We start from the raw sequence: 16,801 nt of genomic DNA on the forward strand, positions 1-16,801 counted from the left end.
ACAGCGTTCTTTATGTATGATCTATGTGAATATACATTTGAAATATTCTAAAGAAAAACACTGTTTCATCACATACTTCAAACGTGCATGCTAGTGTGCATGGCATGTGACAACCTTTCAACAGTTGTTTGTATAAACTTTGCTCTCTGTTGGGGGGGGGGGTTCTTGCCCATTTCCTTCTAAAACCTAAATTTGTCCACTTTAGACACATTAATACGAATCCTGCCCTGCTGTTCAGTAAATGAGAGACAATTTCTGTCCCATAGTTTTTTTGCAAACCCAGAAGTCGCAGTGGGACGAAGATGAAAACCTTTCTTGGGCGCAAGGGCACCCGCATGCCAAATTTCGCGCAACAGTGAAATCATGGTCGTAGCAGGGAGACATAAATGTATATACATGCCTACTCCTTATATATATATATATATATATATATATATATATATATATATATATATTGTGTGTGTGTGTGTGTGTGTGTGTGTGTGTGTGTGTGTGTGTGTGTGTGTGTGTGTGTGTGTGTGTGTGTGTGTGTGTTTGTTTGTGTGTGTGTGTAATAAAACCACTTGGAAAATAAAATTAAAGGTGACCTAACGTTTTCGTCTATTTAAGACATTTTCAAAGGTCTTGAATAGACGAAAACGTTCGGTCACCTTTAATTTTATTTTCCATGTGGTTTTATTACACATTTTGTGAATCACGTGTTTTTGTGATTTATTCGCATACCTATATATACTTATAAAATTCTGATAATCTTGTTTGTCATCTTGCTTGCTTGCTTGCTTGCTTGCTTGCTTGCTTGAAACCGTCACCCAGCCAATCAGAAGAAGAGATATTACGTCACGACTGAGGACCAGCCAATTAGAAGAAGAGATATGACGTCATGACTGAGGACCAGCCAATCAGAAGAAGAGATCAGAAGAATAGATATAACGTCACGACTGAGGACTAGCCAATCAGAAGAGACCTGACGTCACGACATCAGCTCTGTGGGTCCTAAGGAACCCCAGCTCTGAGCACGTGACGTCACGACTGCTAATTTTCCAATGGGAGTAACCACGTATTACCTCACCAGATGGCAGCACTGTGTGATGAGTCGTGAAGTTCACTTCCTGTTTTACAGTCTTGTTTCCAAACGTGATAAAACTAACTTTAAAATGCCTCAGTATTGCTCTGTTCCACTGTGTTCAGTACATAAAGGTGGACACAAGTTTCCGTCAGATGAGAAGATGAATATGAAGCGGAGAATAACAATAAAACGCCTTGAACCAAGTACAAATAAGCCATGGATTCCAAGGAAATACACTGTTGTCTGTGAAAAACATTTTACAGCAGATGACTACATGCCTGCTGGTCTTTTAGGTAAGTGATATTCAACTTTGTTGTCATTTATACATAAAGAAAAATAACAGGCACTATTATTTTTTAACAATTCAGCAAGATAACCCCTTCCCCATGCTGTGTCATCATGTCAAGTGTGTGTAGTAGTAAGAATTTTGTTATGGGGAGGAGCCATTATTTTTTAACCCATGTACCTGTCATTGTATATATTCTCAGGAAGGTAATTATGATTCTAAAGGTTTACTATTTAAATTAGGATATGTCTACAGTTACGTAGGTTTTTTAACACACTTTCATTGTGATGTCACGTAAAAAAAATTGATAGAGCTACGTGTTTTTTTTTTTTTGTTCAAAGTTCTTTTATGACTCCCAAACTCAAACCTTGATCCTACCACTTACCCTAACCTTACTCTATTGCTTCCTAAGATAAACAAAGAACTAAAAATTTCTTTGCTTTAATTTCAGGTTCTCGTAAGAGGCTGAAACCTGGTGGGGTTCTATCTACTTTTTATTTTAATACAACACCAATCATGTTCACTTCAACACTAAATGCAGAAAGAGCAGAATGGGTAGCCAAGAGGAGACGTTTATTTCAAAATGAATCAGATATTCAAGATTACAAAGGATTACAAAGGAGGAGCATGCCGACAGGAGACCTTTTGATCCATATCTAGGTCGGATGCGAAAAAAAATCATATTAATAATAAAACAATAAATAAAAACTATAATAATGTAAATAACAAATAAAATACATAAATAAATGCATAGGTATAGTTAAATAATAAACAAACAGGTAAATAGTAAATAATAATAAATTGACATATAACTAATAATAAATGAAAATCAGACAGACAAATGATAACAAAACAAAAACAAATAATATAAGATAAATTATAATCATTACAGCATCTTACTTAGATGTTGGCAACGAAGATGTAGTGTCAGCTGAAAGGGAAAATGAGATTCGACAAAGTGACGCTGACGGAGAGAAATCGGTCCAGGACCACGGTATACAATTTGAGATACTAAATTCTATGAATGCTAGATTCTCTATCTTCCGGTTTAAAAATGACAATAGGGCCATTCAGTATTATACAGGATTTAATGACTTTGCACATTTTTCCTTAATATTCTCTGTGCTTGGTCCATCTGTCAATAATCTTGATGGAATGGACTATGATTTATTATTAGCGGAAGATCAGTTGTTTTTAACTATAATCAAGTTGAGACAGGCCAAAGATGATATTGAATGATCTATTTTGTTCAGAATCAGTCAAACTTATGCGTCAAAAGTTGTGAATGTATGGATTAATTTTATGTTATTCCAACTCCAAGAAATAATTTTTTGGCCAGAAAGAAAGACAGTGAGGACTTAATGCCAGTGAACTTCAAAACACAATTTCCATCAACAAAGAGTAATTTTGGATGCAACAGAGGTGCCGATTCAAAAACCCAGTAATGTTAATGCACAAAGTGCAACTTTTTCGACTTATAAAAATCGCAACACATTGAAGACAATGATCGGCTACACTCCAGGTGGATTAATTTCTTATATGAGTGATATCTGACAGACAGATAATTCGAAAGGTCTTGTTTAATACAAGGAAATATGTTTGAATCTGGGGACAGTGTTATGGCAGACCGTGGTATTAGAGTACAATATTTGTTTGCTTCGTTAGACGTTAAGGTGAACACTCCGACCAATAAAATGGATATTTACACAATAACAAAGGACTATTGTTACTTGAAATCGTGTTGAAAGTAAGTATGATATCTTGCCTTTTTATCAAATTCTCTTTCCTCCCTAAGACAAGTGCTCCTCTTGTTGCCATTTCAACTTTTAAACACTGAACTGTCCAATTTTCAAAGGACGCCATTGTGTGTTTACTACGACTGATGGTACAGTGGAGCCATCTACCGGGATAAATTGTGATGCTTACCCCTATTTGCCAATTTTTTTAATTTCCAATTTTCCGATTACATATTTTCTGACCATTAGTATTTAAAATTTTCATATTCATTATTTAAAAGTATAGCCAACTCCTGAATTAGCATCTATGAGGCATAATGAGTATATTATAATATTACGTAGTGTTCCAAGCAACGACATGACGTCACAATTTTCCGAGTTCATATTTTCTGACCATTAATATCTAAAAATTTTCTATTCGGTATTTAAAAATATAGTCAACTCCTGAATTAGCATCTGTGAGGCATAATGAGTTTATTAAAATATTACGAACCGTATGAATCATATGATGCGTAGTTTTCCAAGCAACGACGACATGACGTCACAATCTTCTGCATTTCATTTCTTATAACTAATCAAGTCACTGCCTTCGTCTACTGAATAGAGGTAAGAGCTCTAAATTATACTCAATTTTGATATAGAAACTTATTTTCCGTGATTTATACTATACGGTGATAGTGACATAGCATATCTATCATAAAGTTTATGTTTAAAAACGTTGCTACTCCCTCAAGTCCCATGGGACTCCCTGAATGATAATGATAATGAGTGGGAGTGGGATTGGGAGTGGGAGGCTCTCCTTATTTAATTTCTTGAGAACGCCTGTATCCAGTTTACTTTCCTTCGAGAGAGCACGAGGACCGCAACTTAAGATTTTATTTGACCCAACGGGTCACGGGTGGTCTAGTATATATATATATATATTATATAAATATTATATATATATATATATATATATATATATATATATATATATATATATATATTCCTTTAAATGCTAAAGCACAAGTGGCGTCAATGATTTTTAAGAGAACATTTCTCTAACTCTCTGTATTTCCTTTTCTCTTCATAAGTCAAACTCTGAAGGAAATAGTAGAAGGCTTCAGAATGTTTGATTCATTTTACCGGACAGCTGTTTCAACCATTACAAATGGTCCATCTTCAGGGTAATACAATTACACCAATACAACATGGGTATATGAGGCCGAGTAATCAACATTCTGAAGCCTTTTACTATTTCCCACACAGTTTGAGTTATGAAGATAAAAGGAAACACAGAAAGTTAGAGAAATGTTATCTTTTAAATCATTGACGCCACTTGTGATTGAGCATTTAATAGAAATTGTTTACGCGAAAGACTTTGCCAACACACACACACACGCACACATATATATATATATATATATATATATATATATATATATATATATATATGTATGTATGTATGTGTGCGTGTGTGCGTGTGTGCGTGTGTGTGTATGTGTGCGTGCGTATATATATATATATGTATATATATATATGAGGTGTGAAGACAGAATAAGTGGTAGGGTGGTGAGTTATACGCCAAGAATCCGTTGAAGTTTTATTACTGACGTTTCGTCCAACTAGGACTTCTTCAGAGTGTACACATATACGACATTGACAACTTATATATTCACACAGCTCACCCCGTTCCTCCCCGGTCACTGTTGTTGTCATTTCGCTTTCGTCTGGCTTCGTGGAGAATTAGGCCACCCCTGTTTCTTATTTGTAACGCCTTTTCCTTGTTTCTGTATAGAAAACCTGCTAGGGAACATAATTTCTTGAAAATATATAAAAAAATGCGATTAATTTCCTCCCGGAGAAATTCCTCACTACATATTCTGAATGCTCTCAGGAAGAAACCTATGACGATTCCACTTTTTATTTTGTTGTGGTGTGCGGAATAGTAACGTTCGATGTCGTTTTTGTTCGTCCATTTTCTGTGGACTAAAAATGCTGACTTTACAAAGGATTACAAAGGCGGAGCATGCCGACAGGAGACCTTTTGGTCCATATCTAGGTCGGATGCGAAAAAAATCATAATAATAGTAAAATAATAAATAAAAACTATAAAAATGTAAATAACAAATAAAATACATAAATAAATGCATAGGTATAGTTAAATAATAAACAAACAGGTAAATAGTAAATAATAATAAATTGACATGTAACTAATAATAAATGAAAATCAAACAGATAAATGATAACAAAACAAAAACAAATAATATAAAATAAATTATAATCATTACAGCATCTTGCTTAGGTGTTTATCTAAATGATTCTTAAAGCTTTGAACAACTACATTGCACTACCTGTGCAGGAAGTTTATTCCATTCATTAACTGCACCACTACCATCACCACTCCCGCGAATCTATCACCATCACCAGCATCACTGTTGTCACAGCGGCATGTTTTCGTCCATCGCAAATGAGGAACATCAACGCAAATAATAAAAACATTATTAGGACAATAAATTCCCGTTTCTCGGCTTTCTCGTTCGAACTGCACTACATTGCACTACCTGTGCAGGAAGTTTATTCCATTCATTAACTACACGGTTGGCAAAGTTGTTTCTACCTACTTCCAAATTGAATCTATTTCCGGACAGTTTGAGACCGTTGTTTCTTGTCTGAAACTTGTTACCTCGTCTCCGTATTACTGTATCCAGAAAGGCCAGATGGTTACCTTCCTCACGTTCCATTGTGAATTAGATGTCACGTTCTATGAGTATTTTAATCATGCAACTTTCCATCAAAATCAGTATTTTCGGGTGCGACGACAAGTACATCGTCCACATAACGCATCTAGGTGGAATTATGGCCCATTATATAATGGGCCATGATTCCACCTGGACATCGTACATTATTACTCCGCACACCACAACAAAATAAAAAGTGGAATCGTCATAGGTTTCTTCCTGAGAGCATTCAGGATATGTAGTGAGGAATTTCTTCAGAAGGAAATTAATCACATTTTTCATATTTTCAAGAAATTATGTTACCCAGTAGGTTTTCTATATAGAAACAAGGAAAAGGCGTTATAAATAAGAAATAGGGATGGCCAGAGTAAAGAGGCTAATGATGAGAACCGTGGGTATCTGTCCGTACCAAACTCCAAGTGCTCAAATGTCATTGAACAAAATCTCACCAAGGCAAGCCTGGAACTGACATATAGCACGGGAATAGAAATAAGCGATATTGTGAGAAACGAAGTCAGTAACAAAGTTAAAGATTAAGATAACTGTTTAGTTTACAGAATACCGTGTAAAAGTTGTCCCGTTGGTTACTATGGTGAAACTAGCAGAGGAATTCACAAGCGGACAGTGGAGCATAAAAAATGACGTCAAAACCCACCGGACCTCCAACTCATTAGTGGTACATATCGACAACTTTGGCCACCTGCCGGATTGGGAGAAAACAGAGGTGCTCCATAATGGACTTGACAAAAAGGAAAGGAGGACAATTGAGGCAGCGTACATTACTTCACTCCCATGTAGCAACCATCGAGACGGTTTTTACAAGTTAGCGAGGGTAGCAAGCAGCCTAATTCTCCACGAAGCCAGACGAAAGCGAGATGACAACAACATTGACCGGGGAGGAACGGGGTGAGCTGTGTGAATATATAAGTTGTCAATGTCTTATATGTGTACACTCTGAAGAAGTCCTAGTTGGACGAAACGTCAGTAATAAAACTTCAACGGATTCTTGGCGTTTAAACTCACCACCCTACCACTCATATATATATATATATATATATATATATATATATATATATATATACATATATATATATATAAAGGCGGGCCTTGCTGTGGGTATGCTGTCTTGCGACACTGCTTCTGACCCAGGGCAGTGGACAGGATGCAGGGATGACCCGTCATCCAGGAGGTGCCAAGATAAAAGGGAGTGGAGGAGGGAGGGGGGAGGGGTGGGGAGTATGTAGGGGTTGGAATGGGTGGGAGTGGTTTTTATGCCTCTTTCTTTTGGCTACCTCCCGTGTAAGGAGAGAAGAAGCCTTTGGTATATGTATGTATGTATAAAGGCGGGCCTGGTTGTTTGAATTAGATCGCTGTTACTAGCGATTTGTTCTTTGTTCTATAATGTACATAGGTATATATATATATATATATATATATATATATATATATATATATACATATATATATATAGATAGATAGATTTACATATATATATATATGTGTGTGTGTGTGCGTGTGCGTGTGCGTGTGCGTGTGCGTGTGTGTGTGTGTGTGTGTGTGTGTGTGTGTGTGTGTGTGTGTGTGTGTGTGTGTGTGTGTGTGTGTGTGTGTGTGTGTGTGTGTGTGTGTGTGTGTGTGTGTGTGTGTGTGTGTGTTGTGTGTGTGTGTGTGTGTGTGTGTGTGTGTGTGAAATGTATGTGCGTGTGTGTGTGTGTGTGTGTGTGTGTGTGTGTGTGTGTGTGTGTGTGTGTGTGTGTGTGTGTGTGTGTGTGTGTGTGTGTGTGTGTAAGTGTGTGTGTGTGTGTGTGTGTGTGTGTGTGTGTGTGTGTAAGTGTGTGTGTGTGTGTGTGTGTGTAAGTGTGTGTGTGTGTGTGTGTGTGTGTGTGTGTGTGTGTGTGTGTGTGTGTGTGTGTGTGTGTGTGTGTGTGTGTGTGTGTGTGTGTGTGTGAAATATATATGTATGCATTTATACAAAATTTTCTCTGGCTATCGGCAAGCGATCTTATTCAGCTGAGGGTACGTCATCGTAGCAAGATAATCGACGTGTTGATTTTTCTTTACAGTGTTTCTTATCTACAACTGATGTGATGTAAAAGATTATTAGCTCTACCTCCTTTGCTCATAGCTAATTAGGACAGCATTCTTACATGAAGTAGGCCACATGTTATTCTTTTTTTCTGTCTTTAAGCTTCCTCCTAAACTGAGATATTTCCACGAACTCAAGAGAACGATAAATTGGTCCTTTCCCTGTCCCTCCTCTCTCCCAAGTAAGCAAACTTCACGTTGTTTACAACCGTAAACTCATGTGTCCGTCACTGGCCTCCAGCATAAAACATGGAACAGATTCTGGTGACGGGACAGTAACGCGTTGCCAAGCCTGCTGAACACAACACGGAACGCCCCGCTGCTACGCCGCACCACTCACCCAGCGGGCTCCCTTGCAGTCCCTCGCTCGGTCGCAGTACCCGCGCGGTCTGCTCCCAGCAAGGTTGGTTGGGTTAGTCTAGACACCATCCGGTAGAAGAACAACTTACTGCAGTGATCCTGGGACATCGAGCAGCAATCGGTAATATGCTGCCCAATACTTCTACTGGCCTGTGCTAGTATACCAGTTATACAAAACCCTACATTGTACGTGTTATTTAATCAGTGCACTGCGCCGAAGTGGTGTTATCTATGCGTGCTAACGACAAATGTGGCTTAACGTGGACCGTGATTGTTGTCGAGAGGAAGTTTTGAGGAGAGGAACTATGGAGTCCTCTGCGCTCTGCCTGGGACGGGATGCTGTAAACAAGGTGAAACTGTCGGTTTGGTTACCTCAGCTTTACCGTAAGTAACAGTGACATGTACCCATCAGAGTTCTGTGCCACAGGTTAACTGTTGTATTACATCTTAATCGCTTTCATCTCCGGCTCGATTTAGATTAGATTAGAGAGGTTGGGGAGCCTCTTTTTCTTGATCCAGGCTTTTCCTCATTCTGTTGCGACCTTAACTGAGTTTCAGTACTTTGCCAGTTAGTGGGTCAACTATGGCGTTTTGATAACGTCCATCACGTCAGTGACACGTATGTTCTTTGTTATGTTAAACTGATTTTTTCGTGTAAAAGGGTTAGGAGCAACTGTGTCTTGGTTTTGTTGTTCTGTTAAAAAGTTAAAGTAGGATCTTAGTACAATGGACAGTGTGTGTATTTCGTGTGACGATGACGTGATAAAGGAAGTAGCAGAAAATCAGCGTCATCACATTGGGCTATTTTACCTCCGATTGTTGGAGCAAACTTTCACCCTGCAGATGTCGGGAACGAATCTGATATGTTGGAGGAAGATGATTTTCCACCAGCATATCAAATGACTACGTAAATTGTTAAGAAAACAAAACTGTTTGCCTTAGTGATTTGACGACGGAAAAAATACTGGAGGTGGGTGGTATCGCCGATTAATCGGAAGTCGGAGGAAAAATAGCCCAGTGTGAGAACGCCTTCTGTTGCTGTGTTGTTTACGTGAGATAATAATCCATCACGCAGTTATCACGTGGTTCGAGGCGTGACGTGATTATTTTGTTTCCGAATCTATATTTCCAACCCCTGCTTCTAACACCTCCTTTCAACATCTGTTTCCTACACTTGCTCACAACATCTGCATTCCTACACCTGCTTCCATCACGTGGTTATCACGTGGTTCGAGGCGTGACGTGACTATTTTGTTTCCGAATTTATATTTCCAACACCTGCTCCTAACACCTGCTTTCAACACCTGTTTCCTACACCTGCTCACATTTTCATTCCTGCACCCGCTACCAACACCTGATTCAAACACCTAATACCTACACCTGCTTCTGACACATGATTCTAACACCTGCTCCCAACACCTGCTTCCAACACCTGTTTCAAACACCTTCATTCCTACGCCTCCTCCCAACACCTGCTTCCAACACTTGTTTCAAACACCTGCTTCCAACACCTGCTCCCAACACCTGACTACAACACCTGCTTTAAACACCTGCTTCTGATACGTGATTCTAACACCTAATTCCAACACCTGTTTCAAATACCTGCATTCGGACACCTGTTTAAAAAAACTGCATTACTACACCTGCTCCCAATACCTGCTCCCAATACCTGCTCCCAACACCTGCTCCCAACGCCTGATTCCAACACCTGCATCCCTACACCTGCTCTTGACACGTGATTCTAACACCTGCTTCCAATACCTGTTTCAAACATTTGCATTACTACACCTGCCACAGCACCTTTTTCAAATACCTGCATTCCTACACCCGTTTCCAATACTTGTTTCACACACCTGCATTCCTACACCTACTCCTGACACGCGATTCTAACACCTGATTCCAACTCCTGTTCCAAACACCTGCATTCCTACACCTGATTCTAACACCTGCATTCGTACACCTGATTCTACCACCTGCATTCCTACACCTGCTCCTAACACCTAATACTTACACCTACTTCCAACACCTGCTCCCAACACCTGTTTCAGACACGTGCATTCCTACACCTGTTTCTTACACTTGATTCCACAATGTGAATGACCTCACCCGAAACAATTGAATGACCTGATCTCTGACGCAACACGAGGTCATGTGCGAAAATCCTTTGCTAATCGCAGATGATCATTTACACGTTTGACAGATGCACTGACCTCCTTGACAAAGGTTTGTTACTTTTGAAATTCACTGACGCAAATTCAAAGAATATAAGTTTATTTACTGATCTATCTATGAATTAATATTTTATTCATTTATTTATCATTATTTTTTAAATTTATTTATTTGTTTATTTATCTATTCATTTATCTGTTTATATTATGATTAATTTATTTATCTATTTATTTTTTATATATTTATTTATCATTATTTTTTAATTTATTCATTTATTCATTTATCTATTTATTTATTTATATAATGATTAATTTATTTATCTATTTATTTTTTATATATTTATTTATCTATTTTTTTAATGGGTATGAATGGTGGCAATGGACATGGAACTGCCTAGCGTAGGCCTTATGGTCTCTTGCAGTCTCCTACATTCTTCTGTTCTTATTGGCAATAAAAGCGTAGTCGCGGAAGGCGACCCGTTTTATTGTAGGCTGTGAAGTGGATGACCAAAATAGCGGCTTGATCTGAGTAAGATGTAAATACAACACAAGATGTTTGTTCTCCCACGTGATGAAGAAGATTCTATATTTGTTTGATTAATTCTTCTTCCGTGCGACGAGCGATTTTATTCACATCGACGTCTGACCCCTTGCGTACCCGAGGGTACTTAGAACATAAGAATGGAGAAGCCTGCGAGAGGCCATAAGTGCTACACTAGGCAGTTCCATATTCATTACCATCTGCCATCCCTTTCCATAAAGTTATCTAAACTTCCCTTAAAACAGAGAATAGTTTCAGCGCTCACTACATGGTTACTAAGTTTATTCCATTCATTAACTACTCTGTTGTTTTTATTTCTGGCTGGCTTCAGGCTGTTTTGTTCAGCTGTGTTGAGTATCTTTTAAAAACGAAGGATTTCTGTGGTTTTGGTTTCTGTGGGTAGATATTTCTTCAGCAGTTCATTACAAATGAAACCATCAACATTGATTTTGTTTACAAAGGGAGATCTCTACTTAGAAATGGAGGGCAGAGAGGAAGAGATTGGAAATAGGGAAAGGACAACGATAGACCAGAGATGGAAAATTAAAGCGTTAAACAATAACACAGAGGAAGAGGAAGGTAGAAAATAGTAGTTTTAGCTTCAGAAAGGAAGAGTGTCTTAGGACAGTTGTGATTTTTTTTTTTTTTTCGTCTACGTATTTCGATGATCAACGAAAAATAAAGTATAAAGAAAATATGGCTATAGAAGGCTGTTCAAGAAGTAAAAGAACCAAGAACTCAAATGCTGTGAATGATTTTTTTGTCTACGTATTTCGATGATCAACAAAAAAGTAAATAAAAAAGTATAAGGATAAAATGACTATAGAAAACTGTTCCAGAAGTAAAAGAACTAAAAAGTTAAATATCGGTGTAGGGGAAGAAGTGTCATGTAATTCTCCATCCTGAGTTGTCTTGTCAGGGAAGCAATAGAAGAACAGCAATCTATAAAAACATGTGATGCGTGAGAATGGTGTCCCACAGAGTGTCACAAACTGAAAACTAGTGTGAGTGAATGGGTACTTAGCGCTTTAATTCAGTGTTGAAAAGCGGGTGATCTTCTCCGGGAAGCTAAAGAAAAATAGCATCCACAAAAATAAATAAATAAATAAGTAAATGAATATATAGATAAACAGAATTCATGAGAACACAAGACTAAAGAAGAAGAACAATGCATAAGTACACGTGGAATGTGTGAGAAGACAGGCACAGAACCTTTAATGTGTATCATCCTTCGGCGCGATTCTAGTTCTAGAAATCACTGGGTCAGAACTAGAACAAGTACGTCAGTGACTGATCTCCGTCAGCGACAGAACAGGTTCTGAGAACGGGACACGACTACGATAAGCTTACTCGTCACACAGGAGACGCATTATTTCAGGCGAGACAATTACCAGAAGCTCTTTCCTTAGTCCTCGATTTTTTTCTTCTCTGTGGTTAGTGATGAGTTGAGGAGAAGTCAGTGATGAATTAACAAAGAGTTGGTGAGACGTCGTGAGGCATCACCCAGGTGGTGATGTCAGCTGGTTCAGGCCCACGCCACCTGGACCGTTCTGTATCTATTTCGATGATTCCTCAGCCCGATTAAGCCCCTCGGAACACATTCTTGTCAAGTGTTGTGAATTTAAAAAGCTTGAGGATGACTTCGCTCACAGTATTCTAGCTAGGAGGCACATCATGGCAGATTAAACATCTTAAGATAATTATACCTTAAATTATCATTATACCTCAAGCCCACTTCACACGTTCAAGATTCTCGTCGTCAAATGTTGTGAATTTGAAAAGCTGGAAGACGACTTCGGTTAAAGTATTCTAGACTTTCCCTAAGGGTAATTCAGTAATGTGTCTGATATTCGTATAGGTTTAACTTCTCTTAGTTCGTTGTTCGGCTTCTTGACATATGACGCAAAGGTGATTTAATATTTGGAGATTCGAAAAATAAAAGATTGTAAATGAAGTCGTTTCTGCAAAAACGAACTCATATGAGTCGCGTGTATGTGTGACTGGGGCTTTATATGAGTCTTCCATTTATATATATATATATATATATATATATATATATATATATATATATATATATATATATATATATATACCGTCAAACTATTTTCTTTGTCTGAAAGTTTCGAACAAAGAAAAATTATTCAGTAATCACACATATACGTATCCACTTATTTGTCAATCTTTCCATTTATCTATTCATTTGTCACTTGTTCGTTTGTTTACATGATTTGTTTTTTGTCTATTTGTTTTCTCGTTTTCTTATCCAGTAATCTTTTAGTCATTTATTTGCTTATATTGTTTCTTTAAATTAACCTTATACCTATTTTTTTTTATCAAAATCTACTTTCATTTCTGCTTTGTCTCTTTAGTCTTCTATTCGTTTATTTGTTTATGTTCTATGCAAATATGTTGACCTCAAAACCAGTCCTGATAAGAATCTGATCTGATGTGAAAACATGGTTCGGTGTCAGAAGAGGACACACCAAGGGTGCCAAACAGTGCCACGCAGCTCAGTGTATGAGTGCCACATAACTGGATAAAATCCTCTGGCACCAAGCAGGACGAAAGTGTCATTCGGTATGAAAGGGAGTTAAGTGATTTTGTTGATGCGTCTGTGGGATGTTGCAGACATCACCAACCCCAAAGAACTCATGTAAAGAAAATCTACGCCATATGTTAGCTTGTAAGGAATAACAAACCCGGAAATGGACTTGTAAATACAAGTCGCCCCAACAGTGAGTCATTTATTTAAGCTTAGCTCAGCTTAGCTTATCTTATCTTAGCTTAGCTTCGCTTAGCTTAGCTCAGAGTGAGCTTGATCACCCACTCCAGCTTGTAAACATAAACAATCCTCAGTTACTCTGAGGTAGCGAATGTTAACAACATCTGCGTCCACGTCGCTTTCTAATACACACACGATGGAACATTCTGGAACATGTGCAAGCATCGGCAGTGCACTAAGGATGGTACGTGGGATCGATATAGCTGGAGTGCCGGGTGGTGGTCATGCCCGCTATCCACTGCGCCACAACCACCACATGGCACTTGTTGTCGCCATTCATTGGCACCGATGCCACTGAATACGGTGAGACAGTTTCCGGCCTATGGCCCTTTGACCAATTGTTTCGCCTCCAGTTGCTATTGTTGATTTATAGCTCGCATCCTCTATTGTAGGGGGCGCTCTTCCTTCCTCTCCCTTGTCGCGTGTTGACGCCGCATGTCTTTCGCCCCTCTGCGGACTGATACCGCAGCCGCCGCAGCCACCGCCGCGTCCGCGTTGACGTCATCAATTACTCGAGGAGAGGAGTTGAACAGTGAATGAATCAGGCTTCCGCTTGCCCCGGTGTGTCTTCTGGTGGGTGCGTTGTGCATGTTGCTTTTTTACCTACTCCGGGCGAAGTCCGGGAGCTAGGTATCGTTTTTGGACGAGTTTTATTCATATTCATTTTGTTTTATTCTTTTTTAATTAGTCCTGTTCCGGAAAGATGGCGCTCTGCAGGACTTTATAACGTGGAATTTAATTAAGCATGCCCTTAATCCAACTCGATGGAGCTTGATAGAAAAATGGATTGGTCAATTGGATTGAAACTTTTAGGAAAGGTGGACAGTGATTTCTGTTAAGTTTTTGGGATCAATCAGGTCAAGGCCACGGAAAAGATCTTCAAGAATCAAAGACGACTTCTTGGATGTAAATTCCTCAAAATATGTGCGGTTGATTTCAAACCAAAACCAAGATTAATCTTACCCTACTTTACAGATGTAATTCTATATATCACTATAGTTTGGACTTTCAGTGATTTTGAAAGTGTAAAACTCAAGATTATAAGGGTTGTAGATGGGAAGATGGTAATGTTAATAGTATGATTGACTTAAAACCAAGATTATAATTATTTCATCTCAACGGTTGACCAAATTTTGAAGGTCAAACGAATTATCGACGCACTAAGATAACTATTATAGAGCGAGGTTTGTTATGTCCGGCACTAGCGTCTCTTGTGATAAAAAAAAAGGAGGAATTTCTGCAACAGCAGCCAGCGTGTCTTGTGATAAAGAAAAGAAGGAGTTTCTGTCAACAGCAGCAACAGTAACCCATAAGATAGGGAAATAAACGAAAAAGTTTTGGGGTCAGGGCGAATAAAGGAGAGTTTCTGCAACAGCAGCAACGGCAACCCATAAGATAGGGAAAATAAACGAAAAAGTTTTGGGGTCAGGGCGAGTAAAGGGGAGTTTCTGCAACAGCAGCAACGGCAACCCATAAGATAGGGAAAATAAACGAAAAAGTTTTGGGGTCAGGGCGAGTAAAGGGGAGTCTCTGCAACAGCAGCAACAGCAACCCATAAGATAAGGAACTAAACAAGAAAGTTTTGGGGTCAGGGCGAGTGGATGTCCACCTGTTTCAATGGTGTAAGTGGCATTGCATAATGTTGCGTCCTCTGTTAGTGTCCTCAAGGTCACGCTTGTTGTATGAATGTCCTCCATAAGGATGAGGGGATGGAAGGAGTCGGGGGAGTCGGGGATGTTGTGTAATCACACGTAGGAACAGCTATTGCTGCAGTTCTGTCAGATCCTGGTGTAAAACTTGTAAAACAACGTTGGAAACCTCTTTTAGTTTTAAGTATTTTATTCTTATTTATCTGTGTTTATCTATTTGTGTATTATTTATTTGGTTATTTTCTATTTGTTTTATCTTTTATTTGTTTATATATGTATTATATACTTATTTATTTATTCATTTACTTATTTATTTATCTATTTATTTATTCATTTGTTTAATTTATTTATTTATCTATTTCTTTTGTGTATTTATTCATGCATTCATTTTTATTTATTTATTCATTTATTTATTAATTTATTTGTTTATCTATCGATAACTCGAGCCTGACGCATATGATTACATCATGCAACTCTGCTGTTGCATAAATAATTGTTGCATAAATACAATTCTGTTTTAAGAAAAACATTTTAACCATACTGAAACTACTGTATAAAGAAACAGATGAAATACAAGAAAATTATAAAATAAAATAAAATAAAATAAAGTAAAATAAAATTAAATAAAATTATATTGGAATAAAAATTAAATTAAATTGAATTAAATTAAATTTAATTAGAATAGAAATAAAATAAAAACATATTTACAGACTTCCTATATATCATTGCCTTGATTCGGATTTTGGGATGTCCAAACTCCCCATCTCATCCATCACTCCCACTCCCACACAGTGGGAAGTGAGAAACCCCTGGTGGAGTTTTTAAGCCGATGTTGTTTCGCCTCCCCGCTTGTTCAAGACTGTCGGAAACCAACGCGACATAGCCCACAGCGGGTCCCGGGAAACAAACTCTCGACCACCCACCCACAAGTTCGACACGGTATATTCTAGATTCCTACCTATCTAGAACACATCTATGTTCTAGATTCCCTCTAGATAGATGCTCACTTGTTCCTTAGGTGAATGGAATTTTCTGGAGTTTATTGTATAAGCCTAAACACAAATTGAGATGCAGGCGACATAGGCAACACAAAGGGAGATTTCCTATTGCTGAGTTGAATTACAGTTTGAAATTCTTTCTCACTTGATATGCTGAGGTAGTGCATCTAGAAACATTTCAAGTTAGAAAGAAGTTCAAATTGTACTTCAGTTCAGCAACAGGAAGTCTGCCTTTGCTCTGTGCTGCATCGCCTCTGTCGCCTGCGTCACCTGCGTCGCCTGCGTCGCCTGTGTCGCCTGCGTCGCCTGTGCTGCCTGTGCTGCCTGTGTCGCCTGTGTCGCCTGTGTCACCTGCGTCTCAACTTGCGCTTAGATTAAGAAAATAAAAATGCCAACCGGTACAGATAGGC

General features: G+C 38.3%; 1 protein-coding gene across 4 annotated transcripts in view; it reads left to right on the plus strand.

Moving 5' to 3' along the window:
• The first annotated feature begins 8,159 nt into the window (after positions 1-8,159).
• LOC143037974 (facilitated trehalose transporter Tret1-like) overlaps positions 8,160-16,801 on the plus strand; it is a 34,632-nt gene continuing 25,990 nt past the window's right edge. Inside the window, exon 1 of one of the 4 annotated variants that reach the window (XM_076206727.1) lies at positions 8,160-8,374. The gene's annotated coding sequence lies outside the window, so the exon portion shown is untranslated. Of the gene's footprint in view, positions 8,375-8,448; positions 8,604-8,851; positions 8,873-16,801 lie in introns of those variants that run through there. The other 3 variants (XM_076206729.1, XM_076206731.1, XM_076206730.1) reach the window with 3 other exon arrangements.

Source organism: Oratosquilla oratoria, chromosome 23, assembly GCF_046742065.1.
Source record: "Oratosquilla oratoria isolate Oo_2021 chromosome 23, ASM4674206v1, whole genome shotgun sequence".
NCBI lineage: Eukaryota > Metazoa > Arthropoda > Malacostraca > Stomatopoda > Squillidae > Oratosquilla > Oratosquilla oratoria.